General features: G+C 39.0%; 2 long non-coding RNA genes across 2 annotated transcripts in view; one reads left to right on the top strand and one right to left on the bottom strand.

Moving 5' to 3' along the window:
- LOC146332320 (uncharacterized) overlaps nucleotides 1-16,426 on the bottom strand; it is a 122,994-nt gene that overhangs the window by 70,279 nt on the left and 36,289 nt on the right. The gene's annotated exons all lie outside the window — the stretch shown is intronic.
- On the top strand, nucleotides 6,313-16,072 carry LOC146332324 (uncharacterized). Its single transcript, XR_014772237.1, has 3 exons — nucleotides 6,313-6,427; nucleotides 10,532-10,639; nucleotides 15,955-16,072. It is a non-coding gene; the product is annotated as an uncharacterized LOC146332324 (long non-coding RNA).

Genomic DNA, 16,426 nt, shown 5'->3' with positions numbered 1-16,426 from the left:
AGTTTGAAAGTTCCGAAAGTTTTGCATCTAAACCCTCCATAGTCTGTTTTAAAAATGAAATTAAACATTATTTATCATCCTTAAAGATACTTTCAGAAGTTAATCAGTCTCTATGTGATTTATATGAAACCATGTCAAAGTCTCTTGCTCTTTAAGTTATAATGCCATTTTCACTCATTCGGATCCTTGATTCATTATATTTGATAATGAATCTCTGACTCATGAAGTGAGCGAGCTGTGAAGACGTCTGATCTGTGCTCTTATTTAAAGATTCTTCCTGGCTCTATGATTTTGTTTGTATTAATGATTTAATGAATATAGCGGCTCAGCCTACAACTTAAAGCCACTGAGGTGCTGCTTAGGAACTTCCTCTTCAGGATAAGTGTCCTTTGCTTCACCACAGAGAAGTTGCTGGGCAGAGACACATTGTCCTTTCTAAAGGGCAGTTTCAGGCTGTAGTGTCCAGCCTCAAGCGTTGCAGAATTTTCCACAGTTTCCATGAACTTGATGTCTTCTCTTGACAGACCCTTCTCTGTAGCTCTCTCACTGAGATCATGGTTGTACTGCTCGCTCAACATGTCCTCCCAAAGAGGCATATGTTTGCACTATCCGGTCTCCTTTGATGGATTTGACCTGGACTGGCAGGATGGAAAGAAGACAGCGATCACTTCCGGCCCCTGTATGACCACAAGTTTTATGGGATTCTGTGACGTTGCACGCTACTGCCTCTTTAGCACCTTCACTGTCTGCAGTGGAGATTTTATATTCATCCCCATCAAATATCAGAATGTCTCTTGCTGACAACACCATTAAACGTTCTCGTTGGACAAAAGCTGCTGTAATTTCATTTTGCCTTTGCATTATGGCACAAATATCTCCAAACTGTTTTCATCCACTGGCTGAGAACTGAAAAGAGGAGGCTGTATTTCATCCATAGACTGGGCAGTGAGCAGGGGATGCTGCCTTTCATCCACTGGTTTAACATGATGCAAAGAGGGTTGCAAAAATTGAGACTGTGCATCACTTGCGTGTTGTGAGGGTAACCCTGCATTTGTGAGTCAGTCTGCTGCTTTGATTCAGCCGTTTGGTGCCGACTGGCCTCCCGAGGCTGCATAACAGTTGTTGTTGGATAAGTTGTTGGTAGTGTCCAGTTCTTACTCTGCTGCAGTTTGTTCTGATTTTCAGGTTTGTACTTTGCCAAAGGATTTAGCTTGTTTGCAGTTGCTTCCTTTCTTTTTTCCCTTTGCAGGTAGGAATTCATTGCATGCTGCTAGCAGAGTTTCTCTTTTCCTTTTCAGTTGTTGCTGTTGTTCTTCCAAAGCATGTGTTTTCTTTAAAGCTGCAACACGGGCAGGCAGTGCAGCTCTGTCTGTCTCTGCTTTGACTCTTGCAGAGGACGTAGTGCTTGATTTTCCATTGCATGCACTTTTTTTGCTTGTGTGTTTGCTTGCAACATTTGAAACCCCGTCTTTTGGATTTACATCATCATCATCATCATCATCATCATCATTATCATCACCCTTAAGTGCATGTTGTTCAGGACATTTTACCCATCTTTTCACATCAGATATTAATTCATCATTACCAAACATTTTTGCTTTGAATCATATGTCATACTTGTCTTTTTCATCATCAGGCAATAAACCCATCAAAGAACCATGAACACCTTTTGCTTCATCACACAAATTAACAAACTCATCAAGAGCACATTGCACCTCTGATTTTTTTAATCACCTTTTTGCATAAGTGCATGAAGTGCAAACCAAAATTAGGGCCCTGACGGATACTGAATTTTTGGGGCTGATACCAGTATTAGGGAGTAAAAATATTTTGATATTGATACATTGGTTGGGTGGCCGTTTGACCATTTTCTAATTCACTGTGAAAATAAATTGATTCAGATTGTTTCTCTCCAGGAAGGAGGGGCAGCTCTCACTGTTGTATGATGGGATAAATTAACAGAGAAGGCTGAGAGGACAGCTATCAGCTGAGGAGAAATTCTGGTCTCATAAATGTATTTTATATTTAAAGGGCTTAAAGTTACTCTTCATTTTGTCCCTGATATGACCAGTTCATGTTTATGAATCATCAACATTACACATGATGGAGGAGGATCCAGTTATGATCACTAGAGGTCAGTGTTGCACTGTGACGTCTTTATTCTGCACAGTAGATAAAACTGACATGACACATCCTGTGACCCACAGAGTACAGAAGTGTAAAAGAGAATTATATCATCTTATTTCCATTTACTTCATACTGTGCATCACTTTTATTTCAGTCAAAGACGTGTGGGAGAGACGCATGAAAAACCAAGGCTTCTCTTTACATTCAAACAGCAATGACTGACACAAGATATTTTCTCATGCAGTTTTTCCAAGAAACCTTTCACTCAGATACTTTATTTATTCTGGGCACTAAAAGTGCAAGTAAAAAGGAGATTATTTGATGAATCGATTGAAACTCTGGTTGCTGGCGCCTGCTTCTTGAATGTGATGATTTGCTGCTTTTCTTTGTCTTTTTTACAATAAATGAAGAGTCTGTGTGTTCTGGATGTCTGGTTGGACAAAAGAAGCAATTTGAAGGCGGCACTTCGGGCTCTTTTTTTTTACAATAACAAATTGCTAATGAAAATAATCTTAAGTCGCAGCCCACAGGGTGACATTTTAAACTTGAAGTGAAAGATTGTTTTTTTTAAAAACGACTTTTACAGGCAAACTTAGAGGGTATAAAGAATAAAAAGAATAAAAGCTATTTATCAAGTTTCTTATAACTTATAAATACTTAATATGACTGAAAAATAGTCACTTTCCACATATCTTTATTATTTCCTCTTTATATAACTTCTCTTGTGTTTATCAGAAACAGAATTTCTTTCCTGCTCCAATTTAGTTTTCATCTTAAACTAATGCAAATTTTCTTTATCATTTCATTCTTATTTATACAATAGAAATGTATTTACGTGGTGGTACTTTTACACATTACCTGTTACTGTAGATATCAATAATATTCACAAATTAAACCTGATATTTTTAAGTAGAATATAATGATTTTGATCAGGTAGATTTAGGGTAAATCCTTGTCTTTGATTAACTACAGCTTCTCAGAGAAAACAGTAAGAGTTGCTCTCAAAGATAACTTTTAATTGAGCAGTTTTGTAAAAAATAAAGTAGGTCCAGTGGGTTCTACTGCAGAAATAAATTAATTCCTATAAAACTGCTCACAACAAGGTCTGTGGATTATCTTGAGTAACCGGGTCATTATTTTTGGAAAGACCCACTCACTGTAGACTTTGATTGTTTGTTTGTTTGTTTGTTTGTTTGTCTCAAAATGGCGAAGTCATGAACCACCCTATTTCGACTCTGATTAGCTCGTACTCATTGCCTTCACTGGTTGGGTCAGGTGGGTTCTGGGTAGAACCCGACACACCAGATGGTCTGTAACAGAACAATCTGGGAAGTTGTCCTTAGAGGCTGTTTGGAAAAGGGCAAGCACTTTCAAAATCTTGTTTATGTCTAGCAGCATTAGGAAAAGGGCCGCTACCTCCTTTGTATTTCTGATTTTACCACATTAAGTCAGTGAGGATTTTGTTTTGCAGCCTTTTGATTTCTTTTAGCCTTTAGTTAGTTTTTTTTTTTGAGAGTCTTCCTTTGGTTATATTTCTGTCTTTGATTTGAGCAGCACCTGTCAGCCCTTTTCCTTTGTAGTTCTTCCCTCACATTTTCTGTTTGACAATTAACTAAATAAATTTATTAATAAATAACTTTACTTTTATGTTACTTTTCTCTTCCATGAGCAAGGGGTCGTAACAAACAAATATTGCTCAGTCTAAATATCTCTGACTTATTTCACTGCTTTGCTGAATACTTGCTTCTGATTGGTCAGTTACAGCATACTACGTTCTGTTATTTCTACGAAGAACATACCGTGCTATGGATACAGTTCTGATCATTTGTGTCAAATTATTGATTTTTTGCTACACCACTATGTAACAAGCAGAAAAATCATTTTAAAATTAATATTTTGTCATTTTTGTGCCAGTTCTTTTTTCTTCTTAAGTAATAAGTAATAATTGGGATAATGTGCAGTGAGCAGGTCATTATTGTGAAATAAATCCTGACAGGATGATGTAGGACTTGAAACATCCTGAAGGGGTTCATTTCACATCCCTCTACATCCTGAATGTTTTTAACACCAAACAGGAGTGTTTTTAAGCTTCAAAGGTATAATCTGCAACATTTTCCCATAAAAAAATAATGCATAGACTAATATGACATAATTTCTTTCATCACTTGACTGTATCTGCAGAGACCCTGCAGCCTTCTGCCTTTATTTCCTTATTTTTTCTCACTGTTTTGCTGCCCGGGACGTTTCATCGACCCAGAATGTTGGTATTTGACGTCCTGATGAATTTACAAACAGCTCTTTCACTGTATTTTTTTTTTTATTATTGTAGTGACAGTCTGTTCTCTCCTCTGTGAAGGCTGAAGTCACATCTTGAGCTCACATTGTCAACATGCTTCATCATCTGTTTGTGTGTAGGCGATGATGATGATGATGATGATGATGATGATGATGATGATGATGATGATGATGATGATCTCCTGTGAAACTCTTTAAAAGTTGTCTTTGTGTTAACACTGAGGGTTTACAGGAATGTTTCTTCTCCTCTGTGTGATGATGGATCTTTAAGTTTATCTACGTTGTCAAATCGTCTGAGTTATTATTCTTTGGAAAGGCCTCTCACTCTCAAAGCAACGATCTCTTCTTCTCCCCTGTCTGCTGTTTCCTCCTCTTCTCTGTTTCATTTGTTCTCTCTGCCTCCCTCCTGTTTTTCCACGGCCACCTGGACTCGACTGGACCAGAATACTAACAGGTTGTTTTGTGTGAATGTGTGTTTTTTTCTCTCAGTGTTTTAAACTCTTTCTTTTGAGCCCACAAAAGCTGTAAACTTGGAAACTTTAAGACCAACTTTATGCTGTTTTAACTGTTTTTAACTGTTTGAAAACTGCATCAAACAATCAAAGTCTATGTCTTGTATTTATTTTTACTTATTAGATTTTTTGTTTGTTCGTTTCTCATCTTTGTATTAAACTTGCATATGTATATGTATGTGCACATTTTTGTGTCCATATTTGTATGTTTTTGCAGATATGTATGTGGATGAAGATGAAGTCATTGGTTTTATCACCGGGTGTATATGTATGACAATAAAAAAAAAAAAAAGAATAATAACCATCAGTGATCTGATACAAATTTTATATTAATCTAGAATTACTCAGAGCGAGAAACAGTTGAATGTATTTCATAAGATTATAAACATGTTATTTTATATATTTCCATCTACAACCATCACAAAAAATAATCACAGCCTGTTGGAAAAGGCTGTAAAGGAGTACAAAAATAAAACCAAAAAAAGTTGGAAACATTGCTGTTTGTAATAAGTAAGGGTTCTTTGTTTCAGCATTTAAGCGCTTTAACACATAAATTCAGTGAGTTATAAGTGCTGGTGTTACAACCGTCCCTAGTCTCCCCTATTTTATTTTCAATTGAGTATAATTAATTAATTATTTGTATTTTAGGATATTGAGACCACTTGAAAAGTTTTATTGACAGAGACAGTGATGGTTGCTAAACAACTGAGATCCATCTCCAACTGCAAAAAAGAAATATAACAGCATCTGTTTCCATGTGGTCAGTATGACCACCTGTGTTTGAAACAGGTGAAAATTATCACATATTCTTTGCCTTTTGTGTAATTCATGAAAAGAACATTTTAAATGAAAATAGACATTTTTAGGAAAAGACGAGCATCAGCAATGTTATGTTGTTTAAACCAACAAAGTGTTTGCACATATAAATTTGAAGACGGTTTAAATATCTGCTGTGTGCTTTAGTGTAAACTGGAATTCTTCAACAAATTGTTCTATAAAAACCAAAGGGCTTTGGAAGAATCTTATCAGAGAAGCTGGTGTCCTCCTGCTGTAAACAAAGCCACTGAGTCTGCATGCACAATGTAAACCTCCATTCAAACCTAAATGGAATGCAGCCTTTAGTGTTGCTATTAATCACACCTGAGCTTTTCCTGCTGTAACCCGACAAGCACAGGTGTAGGTAATGATGGCTGCATCCCACGTGGTCAGGGCCGTAATTAACGTCATTAATCTCACCTGTGTTTTTGTTGTCGGCTGCGAAAAATTCACACTGATGACTTCCGTGAATTTAACGTCAAAGTGTAAGTAAAACAACATGGAAGAGAGGGAATATTTCTCCTTCCTCATCAGCTTTTTAGCGTCTTCTTCTCATTCGTTGTGAACATCGGTTAACTAACGTGTAGAACCAGATAATGTGTCGAAAATAAGGATTCAACGACAGAAACATGGATTTTATTCTGGTCCATCTTCTCTCCGGCAGCCTGACTTCAAATGTAAGTCTGATATTAATTCAACATTTAATGTCAACTCCACCAAAACGTTTCCTGTCCGGCCGTTTGCTTAAGGTCTCCCTTAAGCTTACAGGCTGTTTCTAAACTCTGGGAAACAGCCTGTAAGCTTAAGAGAGACCTTAAGATTAAATTTAGGACGCTTGTAGCGCTGCGAAGGCTCTGGGAAACGGGGTCCAGGTCATTTTCTCTGCAGAGGCTTGATGATGAGCTGATCGTTTGGATCAGGTGTGTTGGAGCAGAGAAACCTGTAAAACATGCAGGACAGGGGTCCCTGAGGACCAGGACTGAGAAACTCTGCTTTACTGTAATGAGCCTTTAAAACCAGGAAAAAACAGCACTTTTAGATTTAAAGATCTAAGATGATGTTTAGTCTTATATCACAATATTGATATGATATCAGTTTATCGCCCAGCCCTAACTACCTTTAATTTTAATACTTTAATTAAATTTTCTCGATTATATTTTCATACTTTCTTTTCATACCGGTGTCTTCCTTCTCCTCTGTCTCAGTCCATCAGCTGCTGCCTCAGTAGAGGACATCTCTTCAGCAGGACTCACAAACAGAAAGAGGAAAGTTCTTTTCATCTCCAAAGTATTTTTATCTCTTATTATGACCAGACTTCATGAGGTTCCCTTGAGATCACCATGGTTACCTTATGAACCAATTAAGCTGAGTGCAGTACTGCCTGTCCATGATAATAATATACCATGTAAAATAAGTGTGCTGCCCAGGAATGTACACATGGTGGCACAATACACACAACAAACCCGTGTTGTGCTCGTTTCTGCTGAGTGTCCACATGTACGCAGTCATCTGTACATACTGTAAATCACTCTCAGTCACAGCGGGACAGGAATTATGTCTGCGTTGTCATGTTGTGGAGTGATGATAGCTTCATGATGAGTCATGTAAGGTTGTGTTTGTTAAATGTGAGCCGTTGGAGCTGGATGATATGGCTTTGTACAACACAGTATGTGTGTTTCTGTTTATATGTTCTTCTACTGAACTGCATTATACTGAGGTCTTTTTACTCCCTTTGTCCTTTTTATTTATGAACATGAGCTTCCATTGTCTCCGAAGTTCTTCTTTCTGCAGACAAACATAACAAACGTGTCTAAATGTCACATCAGTCATGCAAGTGCAACATACAAAAACACTCCACTTTAAAAGCACTGGAATCACTCCGTCCAAGGCCCAGACAAAAAGCCTCATCAGTCAGCAATACAGTGACAGTTCATTCAAAGTCTGGCACCTGAGAGTTTGTACTTTTACCACATTTTCAAATTGAACCTCTGAGAAACTGAGTCATCAGCATCACTGGATATCTATCCATCTGTCTGTCTGCCTGTCAGCTTTAATGCATTAATTTAGATTCATTTGAAAAAAAAAAAAAAAGTTAAAGTGTTGTTTAATGTATAATGTATGCTTTAATGATCTGTTTGACACATTTTAGGCTACATGATGGGCTTATGTTCAGTGAACAAAAGACATTGGAAAAATGTCTAAAGATGTTGAAACAAAACAACTTATTGCTTTCTAATGCCACCTTTAGATATTTAATGCTTTATTCATGCAACACAATAATGTTAAGTTTTCAAGTTAAAATGTTTTTATTTTGGGGTTTATCAAGCAAATATTAAAGTATGTGATTGATTGCGATTAATTCGGCAGATATGTATATTTTTGCCACCCCTTAAAGGTGCAGTATTTAGCATCGCACGTCCAAAAATGAGTACTGCAGTTCAAATATAGAATTGGAGCCATAGACTGTAAATTAAATAGGTTGAATAACTGTCAGTTGTCTATCAATATTATCCCAGCCCGTCCTCACCAGAAAAAAAAGTATGTGTTGGTCAAAAGTGCAAGCAGCTTTGACTGATGTCCAAATTTTATGAGGTGGTGCCCCCTAGTGGATGTGACATCACTTCCGTTGTGTTAGTGACGTAGCCTCTGCCACATGACATACATAACATAGTTATTTTAACCCAAACCATATTCTTTTCCTAAACCTAACCAAGTAGTTTTTGTCCCTAAACCTAACCAAACTGACTGTTTTATCTGAGTTATGTTTTATGTAACGTAGTTAAGATCGTCTCCACTGGTAATATTTGTTTCTGTGCTTATGTTCGATGAAGAAAACGCATGTATTTGGAAAATTGTCTGAGTGTTTGGAAATCTGTTGTTTTCTAATCCCACCTTTATATATTTCTGCAATGCTTTACTCACTCAGTCAACTCAGTCCCTCCAGGAAGTTGCAATGTTGTGATTGCAGCAACTAATGCAAAATCAACAATTCCCTGTGAATTCTGCGTGACCCTGCAGTTTTCCCAATTACTGCAACTTTTCCACAAATTTGACCAATCAGTCTAATCAGTGTATCATGAAAACATCAGGTATGTCTCAGTGAACCAACTTACTGTTTTATTATTATTATTTTTTAGGTTTGTTATTTTTATTGACAGTTGCTCTCTGCACTTTTATATTCATAATTTGGTTCTTGCTGTTTTGACTTTGACAGGACACTTCCTCATTTATAAAAAAAGCATATTTGTTAGAATTTTTGCAGAGTGCGTATTTATTCTCCCTGCAACAAGTGGCCTTTGATTTTTAATTAATTATACAAAAAAAAAAAAAAAAAAAAAAACACTTAGAAAATCACACTGTCATTGAAAAAAAAATGCCTAAAATGCATTGCAAGTTTTTAGAAAAGGTGCCATGAAATCAGGCATTTTAGGTCGCAACAATCAAAGCAACAAAAACAGCCTGCAAAATCCTGGAGGGACTGAGTATTTTATAAGTTTAAATAACTTAATTTGGGGGCTTTTCCAAGCAAATATTGATTGTGATTAAATTGGCATATGTTTTTTTGCCACCCCTTAGAGGTTTCATGCCACCCTCTTGTCCCTTCATGAGTTTTTCTCTAGGTCCGCCCCTGCTCATATGTGTTTATGTGTCAGCACAAAGAGAAAGGCTTCTTCATAGATGTACAGGATGTGACCAAGGTGTCGTTATGTGTCCTGTGTGTCTCTCTCGTATATATTCGCCAGCATGTTTGTCCCGAACATACAGCACCTGTACTGCACACTGAAGGATCAAGTATGTGCCAATTTGTACGCGCGTCATGTCACCACTGATAACCTTTAACGATCGGGTGTCGCAGCGGACCAACACACACACACACACACACACACACACACACACACACACACACACACACACACACACACACACACAAACATTATCTCCCTCTCTTGGCCGTGTAACCCACTCTCTATCTGTAGGCTTTTCATTCGCCTGATCCTCTTAAACTGATGTAGGCTCTCCTCCTCCTCCTGCTGCTGCTGCTGCGCACGACTCCCCCGGTCAGTTCACACCGATCACAGACCGGACCGGACTCTCTTACGGTTCCTCATCTGCGCACAGCAAGTTTGACAGCTGCAGCGGGAGACATGCATGCGTACGTCTGAAGAGGAACAGAACGGGAGCCGGAGCGGCTGGAGATGCTGCGCTGATTGAAGGGGATCCCTGCAAGGCAAGACACGGCTGGGCTAAACTTGACGGATAATGATTCTGTGATTTTCCAGTGTGGACTTGGAGTGTTGTGCGCTCTTTATACTCTGATAACATCCTCGTACTGTTATAGTTTGTCAGACAGGAGCTGTGGTTTCATTGTATTTATTGAACACCACACAGCACCAGTGTCGTTCAGGGATTTGCAGCGTTTGTGGTACAGTAGTCTAAGTACTCGTGGTGCTTTGTAACGTCCAGTCCTGCAGAGATACTAGTTTGACATCGCAGTGACGCCTGTGTATCATCTGTACAGAACCTCTTGTGTTGTTTGCATGAGGATTTCAGCGCAGTAGCTCTCAGCTCAGATGGACAAACACATTGCGCCATGCGTCACTCCAAAACCGACATGATATGAAACAACTACACATAATTTTCTCATCATTTTAAACCACTTCGACACCTGAAAAGTGATTATTTTTCTCTCTCTGCCATCATCATCCCGAACATTTGAAGTAAACTTTTGCTCTCCGGTCCTCCTCCTCTGTCTCTCCCCCTCTCTGGTGACACCTCCGTAGGATTTCCATGAAGCGACGCAGCGGGTGATTATACTTTCTTGGGGATTTTGCTCTTTAAACACCGGGACATCATGTGGACGCCGACCGAGGACGAGAAGATAGGAGTGGGTGAGTAAATCAACGATGCTTCTGCCTCCTGCTTCAGTGTTTATTCTGAGGTCTTTTGCTCAGGGCGCTGAAAGTGGTTGTCAAACTGAGCAGGTCAATTCCAGATATTTTATGTTTGCTGATATTTTTTTAGTAGTTGATATTCATTCTGCTGCTTCTGTGCTGTGAAATATTTACTGTGGATCTTCTTCCTCTGTAATATTTGAAAGAGATTCCTGGGGGTCTGTGGAACTCTGTAGGGAGTTTATATCCACGTTATGGAGTTTTTTCTATGCTGTATCTACAATATTCCCATAAAATCTTGTAGTATTCCCTTTGAGAGATGTGTCTGTGCTACTTGAGTGGACATTTTTGTGGCATTTAGGTAGTTGATGGTTATTATGAGTTGTATCAATATTTCTAATCTCACTGTGTGTATGTGTGTGTGTGTGTGTGTGTGTGTGTGTGTGTGTGTGTGTGTGTTTAAAAGATGAACCATGGTAGGGCTGCAGCTAATGATTATTTTCATCAATTCATCTATCCACCATTTTCTTGATTAATTGATTAGTTGTTTGATCCATAAAATGTCAGAAAATGGTGACAAATGTTGGTTAGTGTTTCTCAGTGCTCAAGTTTGTCCACCATCCAAAGAAATTCAATTTACCATTCTTTAAAGAACATAAAAAAACAGAACATATTCACATTTGAGAAGCTGAAATTAATTAAGCTAAATGAGAGAATTTGGGCATTTTTTCTCAAGAGATGATTCAAAACTATTATTCGATTATCAGTAATGAACTAATTGTTGCAGCCTGGTCTGTGGTCCAAGTCTCTTATGGTGTGGTACCTTATTATATCCCAGTCTTACAGTAGATTATATTTTGTGGATGTAAGAGGTGCAGATTGAGGGGAAACGCTTGTTGAAAGAAGGGGCTGTGCAGGAGAACCAGATGGGCAAACTGAAATGGGTGTAACAATGGGAACCATAGAACCGTCTCCAGTTATTATAACACTGTACTGTGTGAATTAAGTGTGTGTTAATGGACGGTGCAGGTGACTCCTCAGCAGGGCAGCACTGATTTATCAACCAAGATAATAATAATAATTTTGTGACACTGCTGGTTGCCTTTTAGCATCTGTGTCCCTCCTCATGTCTCTGTTGTTCTGTAGCGTGTTTGCCTCTGTTACAGTTTGTTGCATCTGCAGAAGTTTTCCTCAAGATCTGCATGTTTTTGTTCTGTTAGTGAATCTTAGTGAAACTCTGGGTATCTGTTTCTTTCCCTGTTTTGATACCAGTGCTCTGTTCCCCCACATTTAAAACCTGTTTACACACTGTGTGGAGCTCAGTGGGATCACTGTTATGAAAGGTGACATTGCTATGACTTAATGAATGTAACTGATTGCGGAGACGCTGCATTTTATAATGACATTACAGAAACTCTCTTTCATGTGGATCACTCACGTCTGACACAGACAGAAGGGCCAATACCTGTTTGGCGCTTCTTGAGTCATAAGTATATACTTCTTATCCACATTATTAGGGACACCTGTACAATCTAATGCAAACCAGTGCAACAGCTCTGCCACTTATTTCACCTTTATGAATCTCATAATCTCTAGTTTTTATTAAAATGAGAGGCCAGTTACTTCAACTATGTGTTTATTACTGAGGTTGCAGTTGGTGTTGTTCTGGACTGCATTATATTGAAATTAGCTGAGATTCCTCATTTCTCTTGTTTGTAATTGGGGTGAACAAAACATTAGAAACTCATATCAATATACTGAGTCCAGGTCAACGTCACTGCAAACTAGTCTTATTTTTTCCCCAAGACTGTTTCGCCAGAGTCTGCCCTACTGTGCTGTGATTGGCTGTGAGTATGAGTGTAGACTGGCACTTTGAAGAAGTTTAGTGAAGTGGTTTAGGTCGATGAATGGCTAAAAAAAAGAAGCCTTCACCTAGAAGACTGGTCTGTGTGGCCCAGGTGAAGCAAAGTGGCACAACTTTTTTAGACCTCGTTGACTTATTATTTTTAATTTTCAGTCACAGTTTGGTTTGTTTTAGGCACAAAAACTACTTACAGGCACAAAAATGTGGGTAGGTGTATAAAATGTTTTATAGTTAAAATGGACACTCTCACAACATTAGAAAGGCTGTCAGGCAACCACATGTCATCAGAGCAACAAGAACTAGCCAATCACCAGCCTGTAATCAGTAGTAGAAGCCAATCACAGTACAGTAGGGTGGGTCAAGGCATAACAGGCTGAAAAAAAAACAAGGTTGCAAACTACAACCTCAATAATAAACCAAGGTTCAACATTAACCAAATGACCTGTGGCTACAAAAACTTACTCTGTGGCCACCAAATATTCCATGTAGGTGGCCACTGCATGCACTGCGGTGTGTGCCACCAGTTTCCTCCCCTAGCTGAAGAGTCAAGCTCATCGCTGTATTAAGTTGCGTTAAATTGTGTTTTCTGTATTGTTTTTGCATTTGGGCCACTTGGTCCCCGGTGGAGCCAGAGTTTAAAGAGATGAGCGCTTACCCCCGGTGTTGGACTGGACTGCATTCTATTGAAATGTGTTCCTAATTTTGTTCCTCCCCTCATGTTTGTAAATGGGATGGACAGAACATTACAAAAACCTCTCAGTATTATTAAGTCTAGTTCAACACCACTGCAAACTACAACCTCAACAATAAACATATAGTTAAATTCATATCTCTCTGTTAATATCAGTTAAAACTGAACATGATTGTTATGAAGATGGAATTTATGGCAGAGCAGTTGTGTTGGGTCGCATCAGGTTTTACCTAACAAAGTGGCCAGTGAGTGTACTTTCCATGCATTGGAGGCATGGTGTGAAAAACATCCTAACTTGCTCAGTCCAACAAAATTAGCATAAGGATTTAAAATGAGGTGCCAGACCTCCAGATAGTCAGCGCTATCGATTGACAGCTGCCCGGGCCTTTCCAAGTGACCGATCAGGCTGAACTGTACACGAGTGTCTGCAGTGGGAGTGAGCAGGGACTCTGCTGACAGGAAGTCAATGTGGGGAATCATGACTCCGGCACTCTGTTAATTGGAAAGAGACATTACCTGAATTTGAATGAGAAGCTGTGGTTTTTTTGTTTTTTTCTGCTGCTTGATACCTTCATTAGACTCCAGCTGCGGCTGCATGCTGAGGCTTCTTGATTTACTCTGCGAGAAGCCTTTTAACATCAGCATCAGAATCGCATCACAGTTTACAAGGTTTCACAGTGCATGCTGGCAGCCATGATACGAGGACAACAGCACCATAATCTGACAGTGCTACAGTGTGGGAGGGCAACTATAAATATTGCCCTTCGTCGACAACATCACTTTGAACAGTAAGTGTTCACATGAGGCATGATGCATTTCACGGCCCTTCACCCTGCAGGATGGTGATTTGTCACACTGAAAAAGAGAGATCCACTCTGAAACATGTGGATTCTGTTAGGAGCTGGCAGCTTCAGTTTCCCCATGAGGAGCACAGCTGTAATCACAGAGACGCCCTCATGTTCACAGTGTATTTATGAACTTATTCATCTTTTAGTGAAAGTAGTAAGTTCCTGCAGTACAGTCTGTAGTTCCTGCCTATTCTTGAGTGCAGGGAGTCTCAAAGTTTTGATGACTGAGTGCCACTTTATTAGCAGTGGGAATCTTTTGGGACCTTTCCTTTTGATTTGATTCTGGTTCTGATTCAGAGGGATACAGTGTGATTATAAAATGATTCATAGTGCATCTTGATCTCTAATAATGGAACGGTCAGAAGTGTTCTATACAGGACACTTCTACTGTTGGTCACCTTTTCTGAATTTACCATGTTGAATTGTGGGCAAATATTTTGTTGGCAATGTCCAAAACTTTGTTGTACTATATAACATGTATGTTACAAACATGTTGCAACGATAGTGGCAGCAAAAGTAGAAGAACAACAACATAAACAACTTCTTTTTTTATATAAAAGAGTTCATTATCATTCCAATAACTACAGCACTGAGCCCTTTTAAGATAAAGGTTTGATAATGGTTTAATGGTAAGCAAAATGCTTTAGACTGTCTTTGCTAGATTTTTAATTTTTGTTTTTTTCCATGATGGTCTCACGGGCCACATGAAACCTTTCAGCGGGCTTCATCTGGCCCCTGGATCGCATTTAGCTCAGGTCTGCTTTAGAGGTTTTCAAAAGGCATTCTGGGATAGTAGGAGGGGAGAAAGCAGTTTTAACTTGGGCACACTGAAAAAGCAAAATGTTTCACCACAAAGCAAATGTTTTCATTGAACATGACATATCTGTGGTATTTGATATTATAAAATGATCTAAAGGGTTTTACATATGTAAATAGCTGCTGTTTGAAAAAAGATGCTGCTTGTACTTTATCCTCACAATGGCAGTAAATTATCCGTGGCACATGAGAGTCAAGTAATGACTGAGCAGGTACACAAAGGATGAAAGAAAACTGGAAATCCTAAAACCCCTATTAAACAGAGGGATGAGAATTGAGGGTCCAGAAATCCTCAGAAACCCTGTCCTTTGAATCTGGAGAGTCACGTATCCCTTCGGTGTTTTCATGTAAGTGTGTTTTGTGTCTTTTGTTAATCCACCCATTTGTGTTTTTGCTGGATAAGGCTTTGCATACCAAGGCAGGGAGAGTGGTAACTCATAGAGGCGTTCCAATGGAGTTGGGATGACTAGTGCCTGGTTGTAGAAAACAGCTATTCAGTTGGATGAATGCAGCTTTGTGGCGCCCATAGAGGTTCCTGAATGCAGCTTCACCTCCCCCAGGGCTGCACAGCACAGCACTCAGTTCTCACACTCACAGATAACACGAAACACACACACACGGACAGACAGATGGACAGGGACAGACAGACAGGCACAGACGGACAGACAGGCACAGGGGAAAGACAGATGGACATTTCAACAGACGTCCCTGACATACTCTTCATGAGATGCACCTGCTAGAGGGAGGAATTTTCATTAGCCACAGTCAGTCTTTTTTATTTAATTAGGTAGAAAGAAATGTAAAAAGATATTTGTTATAAAATTGATTACTCTTTACTTTGATTTGGTCAAAAACTTAAAGGGATTTCCACGTATCCTTCATTATAAGACAGTGTCAGACTTAAATGCTCGTCTTGAGTTTCAGGTTTGAAGGTTTCTAAGTTGCAGCTGTCATTTAAAATAAAAAAAATGGACGTGTTGAGTGGTAATTAAATAAATATATTAGCTCACAAAATGTACACGATTAACAATGTTTTGCCTTGAGCATGGCTCCAGTCAGTCAGTTGTCCTCAGCAGGTGTCCCCTGTCTGTAGTTTTCAGCCTTGACAGCAGGTGTCAGTGGGACCTGAGGACCTTCCACCTCCTGCACACAGCTCCTGCTCTGGACCAGTGCAGACTGGTCTTCAACAGCAACGCCACCATCATGTATGGAGGTACGAACGGCGTCCTCTGTGTTACAGACAAACACCTTTAATGGACTGAATCGTTGTTGTGCAGTGAGTTACATGTTCCTGTCTGATCAGTGGACAAGCTGTGATGCCGTCATGGTGGAGCATTTTTTCAACATAACTACAAATTATAACAAAAAAACTGGAAATAATGCTGTCTGATAAAGTTTATGGTCTCTCTAATCATTAAAAGTGAACTAAATTGTCTTTAACTTCAGTCTCAACTTCAGACGTGTTGAAGGATTATTAGTCAGGACTGCAAGTATGACAACTTTTTCTTCCACTGCAACTGTAAACAATATTATTATATAATTATTATTGATTAATCTAGCGATTA

The sequence above is a fragment of the Lutjanus erythropterus genome, chromosome 2 (genome assembly GCF_056507025.1).
Source record: "Lutjanus erythropterus isolate fLutEry1 chromosome 2, fLutEry1.hap2, whole genome shotgun sequence".
NCBI classification, from domain to species: domain Eukaryota; kingdom Metazoa; phylum Chordata; class Actinopteri; order Lutjaniformes; family Lutjanidae; genus Lutjanus; species Lutjanus erythropterus.
Note: the sequence above shows the minus strand (reverse complement) of the source record. Positions and strands in the feature narration are given on the sequence as shown.